The 15,240-nt window shown below is 42.3% G+C and overlaps 1 long non-coding RNA gene across 1 annotated transcript in view; it reads left to right on the top strand.

Moving 5' to 3' along the window:
• The first annotated feature begins 1,049 nt into the window (after positions 1-1,049).
• Positions 1,050-15,240, top strand: part of LOC138756398 (uncharacterized) — a 58,301-nt gene continuing 44,110 nt past the window's right edge. Inside the window, exon 1 of the long non-coding RNA XR_011353045.1 lies at positions 1,050-1,154. This is a non-coding gene — a long non-coding RNA (uncharacterized lncRNA). The remainder of the gene's footprint in view (positions 1,155-15,240) is intronic.

The raw sequence follows: 15,240 nt of genomic DNA on the forward strand, positions 1-15,240 counted from the left end.
CCATGCTGCAAATAAAATGTTTTATAAACCTGTAGTGTTTGCATACTGAGATGGAATATTTGGAGATGTTTTTGGGAGATACATTGGTAAAATTAGAGTAGGTTGCATACATACATCCACTTTAAAACAAATCTTATTTGAAATACTGAAGAATTCACATCCAGTGACTTTACAAAAACTATGGAGAATGCTATGCACATTTCACAAGTAGGTGCTAATTGAAATGATGTCATGAAATGAATAGGTTATTGTCTTGGAAGAGCCAGGTTGTCTTTGTTGGACCTTTTTGCAAGACTTTTGACCTCTCTGCAAAGTGCTCATTCAGAGGTCATTGAGAGGTTTGTGTACCTAAAACAACAGATGGACTAGAAGACTGGCTCCTATTATTTGCTGAAGAAGGAAGGGGTTTTGCAAGTGAGAGAGAGAGAGAGAGAGGAGGACATGTGGCTGGCAGTTGGAATCTCAGAGAGAGGGAGAGACTGAACAGTGTCAGCCAGGAGAACCTTGTTGGAACTGAAACAGAAGCTCAAGAGTGGCGGGTGGCTGGAAGTGCTATCTGTCTGATGTTTCTCTTGGAATAAGGGGAAAGATAGGAACTCTGTAGTAGCCTGAAAGAAAGGGGTTATCATCTGGAGAACCCTCATATGGCAAGTTTCATCAGCAAGACATTGAGGTGATTAATGATGGTATCTCAATTGTGGAAATCCTGGAACAACACATCTCTCGCTGTAAAACTACAAGAACCTTACTGAGCTGTAAACAACTTCAACATTGAAGAAATGACTTAATTGTTTCAGAATCAGGGTTTATTGTCATTAACATGTCTTGAAAGGTGGTGTTTTGTGGCAGTGTTATATATGCAAAATATTGTGATGATGTGGCGCTCTGAGGAGCTGAAGTAAATCATGTTGAGGGTCGTTAACGACTCTTTTTATTCAAATTCAGGATGCCCCTTTAAGGGCAGCATGAGCTCAGTCACCTGGTGCATTGTGACATCATACTCGCTGCCCCGGGTGCGAGCTGGAAGGGATGCTGGAGCCAGAGAGAAACCTCTGACGACGCCATTTCCCTGTGGCTGCCCCACCATGTGGTGATACAAGCAGGGCCAGTTCGCCATTAGGCTGTGTGCCGCTGCAATGAATTATATTTGAAAAGTAAGTAAATTAATGCAAGAGAAGAGAAAGAAAGGCAGTGTCAGTGGTTCACTGATTATTCAAGAGTCTAATGGCAGCAGGGAAGAAGCTGTCCTTGTGCCATTGAGTTCTTGTCTTTAAGCTCCTGTACCTCTTTCCTGGTGGTAGCAGAGTGAAGAGGGCATGGCCTGGGTGGTGGGGGTCTTTGAGGATAGAGGCTGCTCTTTTAAGAGACCCCCTCATGTCAATGTCCCCGATGCCTATGATGTCGCAGGCCAAGTTAACAGCCCTATGGAGTTTTTTCAGTCCTGAGCATTGGCACTTCTGCACCTGACAGTGATGCAACCACCCAGAAAGTTCTCCACGATACAAACCGAATCTCCTGAAAACACCTCACAAAGTTTAGCTGCTGGTGAGCCTTCTTCATGATTGCATCAACATGGAGGCTCCAGGATACACCCAGGAATTGGAAGTTCTTGACCATTGCTGACCTCTCGATGAGGACCGGTTCATGTTCTCCTGACTTCCTCCTGAAGTTTACAATCATCTCTTTGATAATGTTGAGTGGGTTATTGTTTTCATTCCACTCAACGAGCTCCTTATTGCTTATTGCTATTTATGATTCTGCTGACAACCAAAGTGTCATCTCATCTTTCCCAAAAATAGTTCCAATATTGTAAAGATCTGTTTCCCTCCTACTCCATAAACAGACATTCATCTGACCTATCTGCAATGGAGGGTCAATCTAGAGATTATAACTTTAGAGTTATTCAATCTCTGACCTGGCTCTCTGAACTAATGTTACAAGATTTCATCTGTTTGCTTACTGAAGTAATGGTCAAACCACATCTCACGAGCCACATGCGACTCTGTGACATATAGTGTTCAGATCATGGAAATATGTTGATTAGAGGAGAGACCAGTGCTCCCGAAGGCGCCCTGGGACTCTCTGAATCCCTCATCCAGACCGGGAGTCCTGGGACAGTCACAGCCCGGGCTGTGTGACAAGAAGAGGGCAGAGGGTGGGACAGGGAGGAGATGTGGACCCCTTGACCTCACCCTGCCACAGGAGGCAGCTTTGAATTGGGTCACTTCCTGCATCATGTGCTGGACTGTAGGCACTGCAATGGTGCAGGTATTTGCAGAGGCATTCCTAAAGAGAATGCCTCAGAAACAAGGTGTCATTTATCTGGCCCATTGAGCCTGTTCCCACATTCAGTGAGCTCACAGCTGATTTGGCCATGGACCCAGCTCCACCTTTCCCCCATAAACCTTAATTCCCCAATGATGCAAAAATCTATTTACTGTACCTCAAATATATTTAATGAGGCAGTATCGACTGCTTCCATGGGTAGAGATTTCCACATAAAATCAGTCAGGATTTTGAAAATATTTGGTATTAAATGCATACATTTTGATTACTGAAACTAATTCAAATTTAAGAACAATATAGATGAATAAATATTACTAAGTAAATTTTTATATTCAATTTTTGTAACAAAACATGCATGTAAGAGGAAAAACGTACGTGTACTATTTCTTCATGTCTTGGAGTCCTCAAACCACTGAAGTTTATCGTGTGCGGCTGTTGCGTTAAGCAGGTTCAGCCACCCCTGACTTACAGTATTAGTACTATTAGTTCCAGTCAACTCCCCCTGTTAGAATGATCCGCAGTCACTCTGAGACATTGATGACAAGGAAGCAAAATACCAATCAAGGACCTCCTTTGTGGCAAACAAAATGCCTGCTTGCTCTCCTCGCAGTGGAGCCATCTATCACCACAGCCCTACTCTTACCCAAGCTCACAACTCGGCTCTTGCTGCTTTCCATTAAGAGGCCATTCCTTGCCCCGATCTTATATCTCCTTGAGAGGTGGATAAGCAGGGAGATCTATTCCACAGCTTGAGAGGAGGATGAGCATGGAGATCTATTCCACATCTTGAGAGGAAGATGAGCATGGAGATTTATTCCATTGCTTGAGAGGAGGATAAGCATGGAGATCTATTCCATTGTTTGAGAGGGGATGAGCATGGAGATTTATTCCACTGCTCGAGAGAGGGATTACCATGGAGATCTATTCCACTGCTCCAGATGGGATGAGCATGGAGATCTATTCCATTGCTTGAGAGGGGGATGAGCATGGAGATCTATTACAGAGCCACAGCTTGATAGGGGGATGAGCATGGAGATCTATTCTACTTCTCGAGAGGGAGATGAGCATGGAGATCTATTCCACTTCTCAAGAGGGGGATGAGCATGGAGATCTATTCCACTGCTCGAGAGGGAGATGAGCATGGAGATCTATTCCACAGCTTGAGAAGGGGATGTCTGTGGAGGGTTCTTCCACTGTTGACGGCTCAGCAGATGGTAACCCATCACTCTTCCATCTGTGAAACCAATAATTGCGTAGCGGGATGAGGCGGGACCAGTTTTCTGTGTATGTCAACCATAAATGTCTTCAGCATCTCCATCTGTGCAATCTAGTCATTCAGGGGCTGCACCAGGCTGGAATTCTAGCAAATAGGGACATCACAGGTACTTGAGGTGTCCCTGGTCTCCAATGTGGCACGGGATGAGATCACCTCCTTTATGGACCCTGGAATTACCTTTTCACTCAAGGGAATATTAAAATATTGTCGGGGGCTTGTATAACCCTCAGCACAATTTACCTTTACTCAGAGAATTAAAGCAGCCATTATAGGTGAAATATACTGTACAACACAAGATACCAATACACACATATATGTTTACTTAAACCACTATATTGTATATACACATGTCTAAATATCATAGTTAAATAAATGTAAAAAAAATACATACACAGGTAATAATAGTAATTAGACTGTATGTGTACTGGACTTAACATGAATGATGCTGAAGTGTTGGCAGTGTTATCACTTTTGAGCCCATATGTTGAATGCATGACTTCACATCTGCTAACGCCGGCCAACATTAGTCCCAGTGTAAATTTTAATTAAGCCCTCATGGTGACCTTGGATGTATCTGATATCAGACATTACTCAATCGGGAACAAGTCAAGGTTTAGCTGTACCCACTTCTGCTGCTCACATAAAACAGAGAAGAGTACCACACAGGAACAGGAACTACAGTCCATTTATCTGTGCTAAACACTGGATCAACTTAAGCTAAACCTCTGCTGCTTGCACAAGATACACATTCGCCTATTCCCTGCAAACCCCCAGCAAAGCCCATACTTGGAGATCACTTCTTTCTGTGATCTGGTCTGCAAAATCATTAGTCCTTTCATGGACTATTTCATGGAAAATCAAATCTAGTTGTCATGGGATTAACTGTTGTCAGATATTCCCAGAACAATGGAATTCTGCCAACATTATGCTGATTATCTTGTTAAGCCCTAACCTTACCTTGGATCATGCGCCAAAGCCACCCCTTCCCCATTAGCATGCAATGAAAAGTCAGTCATTTCACAAAGCTCATCCCAACCCTTTCCACAACTACTTTTGCATCTAGATCCCTCTCCTGTCATCTCCCATTTTATAACCATATAACCATTACAGCATAGACACTTTCTCGCACCTAACCACCCCACTGACCTACACTCAACCCGCAACCCTCCATTTGTTTCCCACCCTTAGACATATACAACTTCTCCTTAAGTGCTAATATCAAGCTTGCCTCAACCATTTCGTCTAGAAGCTTGTTCCACAAACATACCACTCTCTGAGTAAAGACATCCTCCCTCCCACTCAGGTTTCCTCTAAACTATTGCCCTCTAACTCTCAGCTCGTGCTCTCTTGTTTGTATCTCTCCCTTTCTTAAAGGAAAAAGGCTCTCCACGTCAACTCTATCTATACCCCTATATCCCGAATAATTTTAAATACCTCAATCCAATCCCCCCTCAACCTTCTATGCTCCAAAGAATAAAGATCTAACTTATTTAACCTTTGCCTATTACATAGACCCTGTAACCCTGGTAACATTCTGGTAAATCTTCTCTGTACTCTCTCCAAATTGTTGATATCTTTCCTATACTTTGGTGGCCAAAACTGTACACAATACTCCAAATTTTGCCTCACCAATGCCTTGAACAAATTTTACATAACATCCCAGCTCCTATATTCAACGCTCTGATTTATAAAGGCCAACTTCAGCATCTTATCCACATGTGACTTCCCCTTCAGGGAACTATTTATCATTATTCCTAGATCCCTCTGTTCTACTGCTCCCTTGAATGCCGTACCATTCACCATGTATGTCCTATTTTGATTAGCCTGACCAAAATGTAGCACCTCACACTTATCTGCATTAAACTCCATCTGCCATCTTTCAGCCCACTCTTCTAACTGGCTTAAATCCCTGTGCAAGCTTTGAAACCCATCTTCATTATCCACAGTTTCACTTATCTTAGTATCATCCGCATTCTTACTAATCCAATTTATCACCCCATCATCCAGATCATTAATGTATATGACAAATAGTAATGGACTCAATACTGAACCCTAAGGCACACCACTGTTCATTGGCTTCCAATCTGACAAACAGTTATCTACCACTACTCTTTGGCATCTCCCATTTAACCATTATTGAATCCATTTTACTACTTCAGTATTAATACCTAATGATTGAACCTTACTAACTAACCTTCCCTGAGGAACCTTATCAAAGGCCTTAGTAAAGTCTATATACACACACCCACTGTCTCATACTCATCAACTTTCCTAATAACCTCCTCAAAAAATTAAATAAGATTTGTCAAACATGATCTTCCCTTCTCAAATCCATGTTGGCTGTTCGTAATCAAACCCTGCCTATCCAAATATTTATATATACAATCTCTAAGAATACTTTCCATTAACTTACTCAACACTGATATCAAACTTACAGGCCTATATTTACTAGATTTACTTCTGGCACCTTTTTTAAACAATGGGTCTACATGAGCTACCCTTCAATCCTCCGGCACTATTCCCGTTACTAACGACATTTTAAATATGTTCATCAAAGCCCCTACTATTTCTACACTAACCTCCCTCAAGGTCCAAGGGAACATCTTGTCAGGACCTGGAGACTTATCCCCTTTTATTTTCCTTAAGAATGCCAGTACTTCCTCTTCTTTAATCATAATCATTTCCACAATTCCCTAGTTATTTGCCTTACTTTACACAGATCAATATCCTTCTCCTTAGTAAATAATGAAGAAAAAAAAATGTTCAAAATCTCCCCCATCTCCTTTGGCTCCAAGCATAGTCTTCCAGTCTCATCTCATCCACTTTTCTCCAATTTCCTTCAGGGGCCATGTCCAGATTTACCCACCTCCCTATGCCTTAACATTACTGATCACTCAACTGCACAATGAATGTCTTTACCCATGGCTTAAGGACATTTAAGGATTGTTGGTGGGACCATGGTTGCTTTTTATCCATTTCAATGATCTGGATGATAATGTGGTAAATTGGAGCAGCAGGTTTGAAGATGACACTAAGATTGGAGGCATTGTGGACAATGAAGAAGGTTTTCAATGCTTGCAGAGGGATCTAGACCAGCTGGAAAAATAGGCTGAAAAATGGCAGATGGAATTTAATGCATTTTGTAAGGACAAATCAAGAAATGGTTTTACCATGGTAAATGGTAGGGGACTGCGGAATGTGGTAGAGCAGGGGGATCTGGGAATACAGATTACCCAATTATAGGAAAGATATCAATAAGATAGAAAGAGTGCAGAAAAGATTAACTAGGATATTGGCCGGACTTCAGAAACTGAATTACAGGGAAAGGTTTATTCCCTGGAGTGTTGAGGAATGAGGAAAGATTTGATAGTGGTATTTAAATTATGAGGGGGATAGACAGAATAAATGTAAGTAAACCTTTTCCACTGAGGGTAGGTGAGACACAAACCAGAGGACACAAGTTGAGGGTGAAAGGGGAAAGGTTTATAGGGAATATGAGGGAGAACTTCTTAATACAGAAAGTGGTGGGAGTGTGGAATGAGCTGCCAACTGAAGTGGTGAATACGGGCTCAATTTTAAAAACAAATCTTTTTATTATTTTCATAATTTCAGGCAATTTCGGCCCATTAGTCCATGCTGCCCAATTTACACCATATTAACCTACACCCCCAGTACATTTTGAATGGTGGGAGGAAACCAGAGCCGCTAGAGAAAACCCACACAGGCACAGGGAGAGCATACAAACTCCTTACAGACAGCAGGGAATTTGAACCCTAGTCCCAATTACAGACACAGTAATGCCAACCGTGCCTTCCGTAAGAGGAATTTGGACAGGTACATGGATGGGAGAGGTATAGAGGGCAATGGACTGAATGCAGATCAGTGGCACTAGGCAACAAAATAATGTTTTGACACAGACTAGATGGGCCAAAGGTGCCTGTTTCTGTGCTGTAATGTTCCAAGGTTCTATGGTTATTATTAAATTAGGTGGCATCTTGAATAAAGTAAATTAAATTGAATTAAAATGAATTAGAACATCTCAAAACCTCGAATGACACTTGGAACTGTTTTTGATAGTTCGTTTTGACATTATTGTCTTCATTTTAAAAATGTGAAATAGGCCATTTTTTTTATCCTATTGCTTGAGTGCATAGTAACTAATTGGATTTGGCTGCCAATATTTCCAACTTCCCAAAGCCACCGGAAGAACAATGTTCATTTTGCAGGGCATATGATAGTTTTTTTTATTATCATCCTGTCAGAGAAACAGCTTTAACAGTTAGAGCAATGCACAAAGTGATGGAGGAACTTATTGGATCAAGCATCATCCTTGGGAAGTTTTCTGTGGATCCAACCTGATCCACTGCAGTAATTTGTGTGTTACTCCATTTTTCAAACATCTGCAGACTTCTTCTTTACCACCTTAAGAAAGCAGAAGGCAACTTGGGTGGCATGGACAAGTTCAGCCAAAGGGCCCATTCCCCTGCTGTATGTAACTCTCTGACTCCCTGAGACATAAACAAGTGCAGATGCTATAAACTGGAGCGAAACAAAAAAAAACTTCTAGGGGAACTCAATGGGTCAGGCAACATCTGTGGAGACAGAGGGGTGGTCAGATGTTTCTGGTCGAGAACCTGCAACAGCAATGGGGAATTTCCTGTCCATTCTTCCTGGCCATTATTTCCTTTCTTAGTTGTCAGATCATCACTGAGAAGTCAGAGCTAACCTGGAAATTCCAGTGGGATGGTTCATTCTCTCATTTTCGGTAAACAGTAACACTGTGTAATACAATAGTTCCACCAATTCAAAATCATTTCTGAATCTCACTAAAATGAAAACAGGAATTTATTCTCATCCAGAATTCAGTTGATAGTTTCATTAAATTGTGGACCCTTCAGTGCTATTTGGACAGAAAGATTTCACTTTTAGTTGCAAATATTTATCTTTTATTTCTGAAGATCAGCAGTTGCAATGTTTGTACGTATGTCGCCTTCATTCTCAAGTTTTTCCTTTGGATCTGTACACCCCAGCATCAGCTCAAAGTTTATGGGCCCCCTTCCCTGTGAAGCAACCAAGTTTTTGTTTCTTCCAAACTTCTTTCCCACCAACTACAGAAAAAACATACAATTTTCTTGCAATCCATGTTGCCCACCCCCCCCCCCCCCCCGCTTTAAATGAGCTGTTGAGAATAACCATATAACATATAACCATATAAAAATTACAGTACAGAAACAGACCATCTCGGCCCCTCTAGTCCACACCGATTTAAGTGAAACTCTACTAGTTCCACCTTCCCGCTCCCTGCCCATAAGCCTTCAACCCCCTCACATCCATGCACTCATCCAACCTTCTCTTAAATGACAAAATTGACCCTGCTGCAACCACCTCTTCCGGAAGGTCATTCCACTCAGCCACCACTCTCTGTGAAAAAGTTTCCTCTTATGTTACTTCTAAAGTTTTTCCCCCTAACCCTTAACTTATGACCCCTTGTTCCAATCTCCCCTACCCTCAAGGGGAAGAGCCTATTCACATCTACTCTATATATCCCCCTCATAATTTTAAATACCTCTATCAAATCCCCTCTCAATCTTCTACGCTCCAATGAATAAAGACGCAGTCTACTCAATCTTTTTTTGTATTGTATGACTGGTTTAAATCAATTAATGTACTGAAATACACTGAAGTACATTTAAAAAAAAATTTGATATAGATTTTGGTGGTGTTTGTACTGCAACCTGTTTCCCATTTGTGCTAAATCACATGATTATGGATTTGCTTCCATTGTGTAATCAAAACAATATTCTGATATGTCTGTGCCAAGATAATCAATCATAACCTTTCCTGACAAGAAAGCAAGAACTGAGGATGGGATCTGTGAACACAATGGAATATTATTGATCAAATCGCCTGTTTGGAACTAGGTTCAAAGAACTAAGAACAAAACACTTTGCACTCAAGAGGTTCAAAATCAGACTTTATTGTCATGAACAAGTCATGAAATTCAATGTTTTTGCTGCAACATCATAGTGTAAACATTCATATCATAACCATCTTACAACATTACTATAAATAAAAAAATTAAAATAATAGTGCACGAAAAGTAAGGCAATGTCTTCAATTCATTGATTATTCAGGAATCTAATGGCAGCAGGCAAGAAGCTGTCCTTGTGCCGCTGAGTGCTCGTCTTTAGACTTCTGTACCTTTTTCCCGATGGTAACAGAGTGAAGAAGGTGTGGCCTGGGTGGTGGGGGTCTTTGAAGATAGAGTCTGCTTTTTTAAGTCACTGCCTCATATAGATGACCTCAGTGGAGTGAGGTCTGGTGCCTGTGATGTGGCGGGCTGAGTTAACAATCCTCTGGAGTTTATTCTTGTCCTGAGAGTTGGTGCATCCATACCAGGCAGTGATGCAACCAGCCAGAATGATCTCCACGATGCACCTGTAGAAGTTTATGAGAGTCTTTGGTGACAGACTGAATCTCCTCAGACACCTCACAATGTATAGCTGCTGGCAAATCTTCTTTGTGACTGCATCAACATGGAGGCTCAAGAACAGATCCTTGGAGATGTTGACACACAGGAATTTGAAGTTCTTGACCCTCTTTACTATTTAGCCCTCAATGAGGACTGGGTTTTGTTCCCCCAACTTTCTCCCGTAGTCCACAATCATCTTCTTGATTTTGCTGACGTTGAGTGCAAGGTTGTTGTTGTTACACCATTCATCGAGCTGATCTATCACCCTCCTGTACGCTTCCTCATTGCTCCTTGTGATTTTTCTGACAACTGTGGTGTCATCGGGAAACTTGTAGATGGCTTTGGAATTGTGCCTGGCTACTTAGTCATGGGTGTATAATGAGTAGAGCAGTGACGTAAGCACGCATCCTTGGGCTGTGCCTGAGCTGATAGCCAGTGAGGAGGAGACACTTTTTCCAATTCGTACTGACTGTAGTCTTCCAAGGATCCAGTCCAGTTTCCTACGCATCACTGACAATTTGTGCATGAATTTATAATTGACTAGCTACAACAACAATATATCTAAAAATGTAATTTTCAAATGCCATTGACCCAAAATGGTTCATTTTTGGTCAGACAACATTTGAACATTAAATGAGGATTATAAGGATAAAGTTAATGAAACAAATATCCTCACTTTATGAAATATCTTCAAGGAACATGCTGATCACATTTTATCCTGAAGTTAAGAAAATCCTGTTATCATTAAGATTCTAAAACAATGGCTATATAAACTCCCAAGAGTAGTTTCCAGGAATTCAGCATTTCATTCAATATCTCAACAATCCAAAGCAATAGGTCTAAATAAGCAAACTTTTAACCAAAATGCCCGTTCATGGAAAAAGACCTTGTCCCACAGCTAAAATATGCTTCAAAAATGTTCTTACAATTTTCTCAAGTCCATGCATCCTAAGCCTACTGTCTAAACTGGAAATTAACTGAACATTAATCTAATTCTTTGCCCCTGGGGTCCTTTGTGTTTGTTTTTTTTTGTTCCAGAATGTAGATATTGTTGATGAGGACAGTGTTTATTAACCATCTCTAGTTGCCCTTGAGAAAGTTGTGAGCAATTCTTCTGGTCAATATCCCCCCCTCAATGATAGTCATTGGGGGATTCCAGGATTTAGTTCAGAGACAAAGAAGGAACAGTGTAATATGTCAAAGTCAGGAGTCCAATGTGGAGTGGCATCTATATGGGTGATAATGATCTCATGTGCCTGCTCCGTTGGTCCATCTTGGTGGCTTTGCTGCTTTGAACAGTTCTGTGAGAACATCCCAAATAAGTAACTCAAGACAGTGCACGCTGCAGCCATGGTACACCAATGAACGAGGGAATTAATGTTTTGTTCCAATGGTATTCAGCTTCCTGAGTGTTGTTGGAGCTGGCATAATCCCATCGCATTCATGACTTGTCATGATAGCTCTGGCTATCCCTTGTAATTGAGGATGATGGCCTTCATTCCATTGATCTACAGAGTGAAGACGCCTGTGTGTGTATTTGTTTAATGTGTACATGATGCGGCACCCCAAGAAGCACACAACACTTCACAAATCAACCAACTAACTCCAATGGCATGGAAACCATGATAATTGGAGCTAATTGATTTGTTGCAGCCTTTGTCCGCCTTCACAGCCGTTGAGTTCAGAGTAATTCCATCTGTCTGCTCCACCATTGAGGACTTGGTTGGATGGTTCTTTGTCAGGGACCTTAGTGCCAGACGGCATCACTTTCGGGATCTCAGGACCACACAAGCTTCTCCCCCACGACAAGGTGACAACCCGCGGAGAAGCCTGACTTGTACCTTGTAGGTGGTGAAATGGTTTTGGATGTCAGAAGGTGCAGATAAGTTGCCCCTATCTGGCCTTGAAGCTAAATTATATGTGGCTGGACTAAATTAATTCAATAATATTCCCTATAGATGTTGATAACTGGGGAGTTGGTGATAGTTCAGCTATTGAATGGTAGGTGGTGAGACACTCTCATTGCCTGGCGGAGTTATTGCACAGAGTTATAGAACCAAAGACTTGTTGATCCAAACCAAGGCTTTTATTAACTAAAAGACTGGAGCATATCACAAGTAGGTCGACCAGTCCAGAATGACCTGGTCTGGCTAGGAGCAATCCTTTAAGACCTGCCAGTAGGTGTGGCTACACACTCAGCCAATCACAGTCATCTTACACTACCATGTGTACATATACACATTGGTGATAGAATCTGTACTATCACAATGGGGTATTTTTTTCCCCTTTTGATATCCATTGACTTCATTTTTACCTAGACACCTTAATGCTGCATCGGGTCGGGTCAAATGCTGCTTGACCACAAAGGCCATTGCTCTCACTTCATCTCGAGAATTAAATTCTTTGGTCCACATTTGGTCCAAGGCTGTGATGAGGTTTGAAACCAAATGCTGCTGGATGAACTGAATTGAGCCATGAGTGAGCAGTTTTCTGGAGTAAATGTGCCACTTGATAGCGCCTGACAAAAACATTTCCCATTATTTTGCTGATAATTGAGAGTGGACTGATTTAACAGCAATTAGATGGGTTCGACGTCCCTTTCTCTATGAATGAACATGACACACTTCGGCAATTTTCACATGATTGTCAGTTGCCAGTGGAGCGGGGGATTCAGGAGAGCCGTGAATGTCGGGAACCAGCTGGAGGTGAGTGCAGTTTCAAAGGCAGCAGAGGGCAGGTTAAGGCTTAAACGGAACAGTGATTGATGGGTGGAGTAATAATGATAAGGGGGAGTGACACATAAAAAGAGGGGCCGCTCAAACGAAGGGGCCAGTGTGTGAGAGGCCTAGTGTTGGAGGCTTTGGTGATCAGAGGCTTTGGAAACCAGAGATTGAGGATGAGCTTGTTTCCAGCAAGGTAAGGCCAGGGAGGATATCTGCATTTAAATTAGGAATAGTTAATGGAGACAGCAGCTGGGGCAATGGAATGCTCCAAATGCACCATGTGAGAAATCTGGGACAGCATAATTGTCTGCGATGACTACACCTGCAAGAGGTGCATCCAGCTGCAGCTCCTGGGAGGCAGAGTTAGGGAACTGGATAAATTCCAGATTGTTCAGGAGGCAGAGGCAGAGATCGAGAGGAGCTTCAGGGAGTCAGTCACCTCCAAAAGGCAAGAGGCTGATAGCTGGATAACTGTTAGGAGAGGGAAGGGGAATAAACAGACAGTGCAGAGCATCCCTGTGGCCATTCCCCTCAACCAAAAGTATACTGTTTTGGATACTGGGGGGGGAGTTGAAATGATGTACCATGGACTAGTTATGGTGGTTACGTCTCTGGTGCAGAGGCTGGCCTCCTGGCTCAGAAAGGGAGGGGGAGAGGGGAGCTATGGTGATTGGTTAGGAGAATAGATAGAAAGTTCTATGAATGAGATCGAGGCTCCAGCATGGTATGTTGCCTTCCAGGTGCTAGAGTCAAGGACGTCTCTGAGGGAGTTATGCAAGAAGTTAAAAAACAGGAAATCAAGGGTGGTAATCTTGGAATTGCTGCCTGTGCCATGGACCAGAGAGGATAGAAACAAGAAGTTGTAGCAGATGAATTAGAGGAGGGGGCAGGCGTTCAGATTTGTGGATCATTGGGACCTCTTCTGGGGAAGATCTGACCTGTACCAAAAGGACAGGCTGCACGTGAATTGGAAAAGGACCAATATTCGGGCAGGTAGATTTGCTAGAACTGTTGCGAAGGGTTTAAATTAGTTTAGTGGGGGGAGTGGGAACCAGAATGTGAGGGCAGAGAATAGGGCAAAGGGTCAAAAGCATGATGCCATGTGTTCTGAGTTGGTGAGGAAAGACAGGTAGGGGACAAACATATAAATGTAGCCAGTTAGAGGGGTTGAAATGAATCTATTTCAACACTAGGAGTATAAGGAATAAAGGGAATGAACTTAGCATGGATCAGTAAGTGGAACTATGATGTTGTGGCCATTACAGAGATTTGGCTGGAGGAAGGGCAGGATTGGCTGATGCAGGTACCAGGGTTTAGGTGTTTTGAAAATAATAGGATGGGAGGTAAGGGGTGGGTGGGGGTGGGAGTAGCATTAATGGTCAGGGATGGTGTCATGGCAAAAGAAAGGATGGAGGCTGTAGAGGGAATGTCCACTGAGTTGGTGTGGGTAGAAGTCATAAATAGGAAGGGAGCAATCACTGTGCTGGCAGTAGTCTATATACTCCCAAATGTCCCTGGGGACACCAAGGAGTAGATAAGAAGGCAGATTTTGGAATGATATAGAAAATACTGGGTTGTAGTTCTGGGTGATTTCATCTTCCCTAATATTGATTGGCACTTCCTGACTGCAAGAGGGATAGATGGGTCTGAATTCATCAGATGTGTTCAATATGGATTCCTGAGACAATATGTGAACCAACCAATGACAGGAGAGGCCACACTCGGTCTAATTCTGGGTAATGAACCTGGTCAGGTGGCGGACCTCTTGATGGGGGACCATTTTGGTGAAAGTGACCACAACTCCCTGAGTTTTAGCATAGCTATGGACAAGGGTAAAAGCAGACAAATTGGGAAAGTGTTTCATTGGGGAAGGGCAAATTATGATGGGATGAGGAAGGAACTAGCGAGAATAAATTGGAAACAAATGTTCAAGAGAGAAAACACAGAAGTAATGTGGAGGAAGTTTAGGGACCACGTGTTGGGTTCAGGATAGGTTTGTCCCATTGGAACAGGGAAAAGATGGTAGGAAAATGGACCGTGGTTGTCGAGACAGGCAAGGCAGCTAATCAAGGGGAAGAAGGAAGTGTATATTAGATATAAGAGGCAGGAAACAGGAAGGAGCTTAAAAAGACTCAAAGAAGTCCTTGGCATGATGGATTAAAGAGAACCCCAAGGCATTCTATGCATATATGAAGAACAGAAGGATAGTGAGAATGAAGGTGAGGCCATTAAAGGATAAAGGAGGCAACATGTGCCTGGAGGTGGAGGAGGTTGGGGAGGTCCCAAATGAATACTTTGCTTCAGTATTCACAAGAGAAAATGATCTGGATGAGTTCGGAATAGAACGGGTCTGTGATCTGCACAATGTTGAGAATAAGGAAGAGAGAATGTTGGATCTTCTTAAAAACACAAAGATTGATAAGTCCCCAGGGCCAGACATGATTTACACCACATTACTGTGGGAAGTCTGGGAAGAGATAGCG

This window comes from Narcine bancroftii, chromosome 3, assembly GCF_036971445.1.
Source record: "Narcine bancroftii isolate sNarBan1 chromosome 3, sNarBan1.hap1, whole genome shotgun sequence".
Lineage (NCBI taxonomy): Eukaryota > Metazoa > Chordata > Chondrichthyes > Torpediniformes > Narcinidae > Narcine > Narcine bancroftii.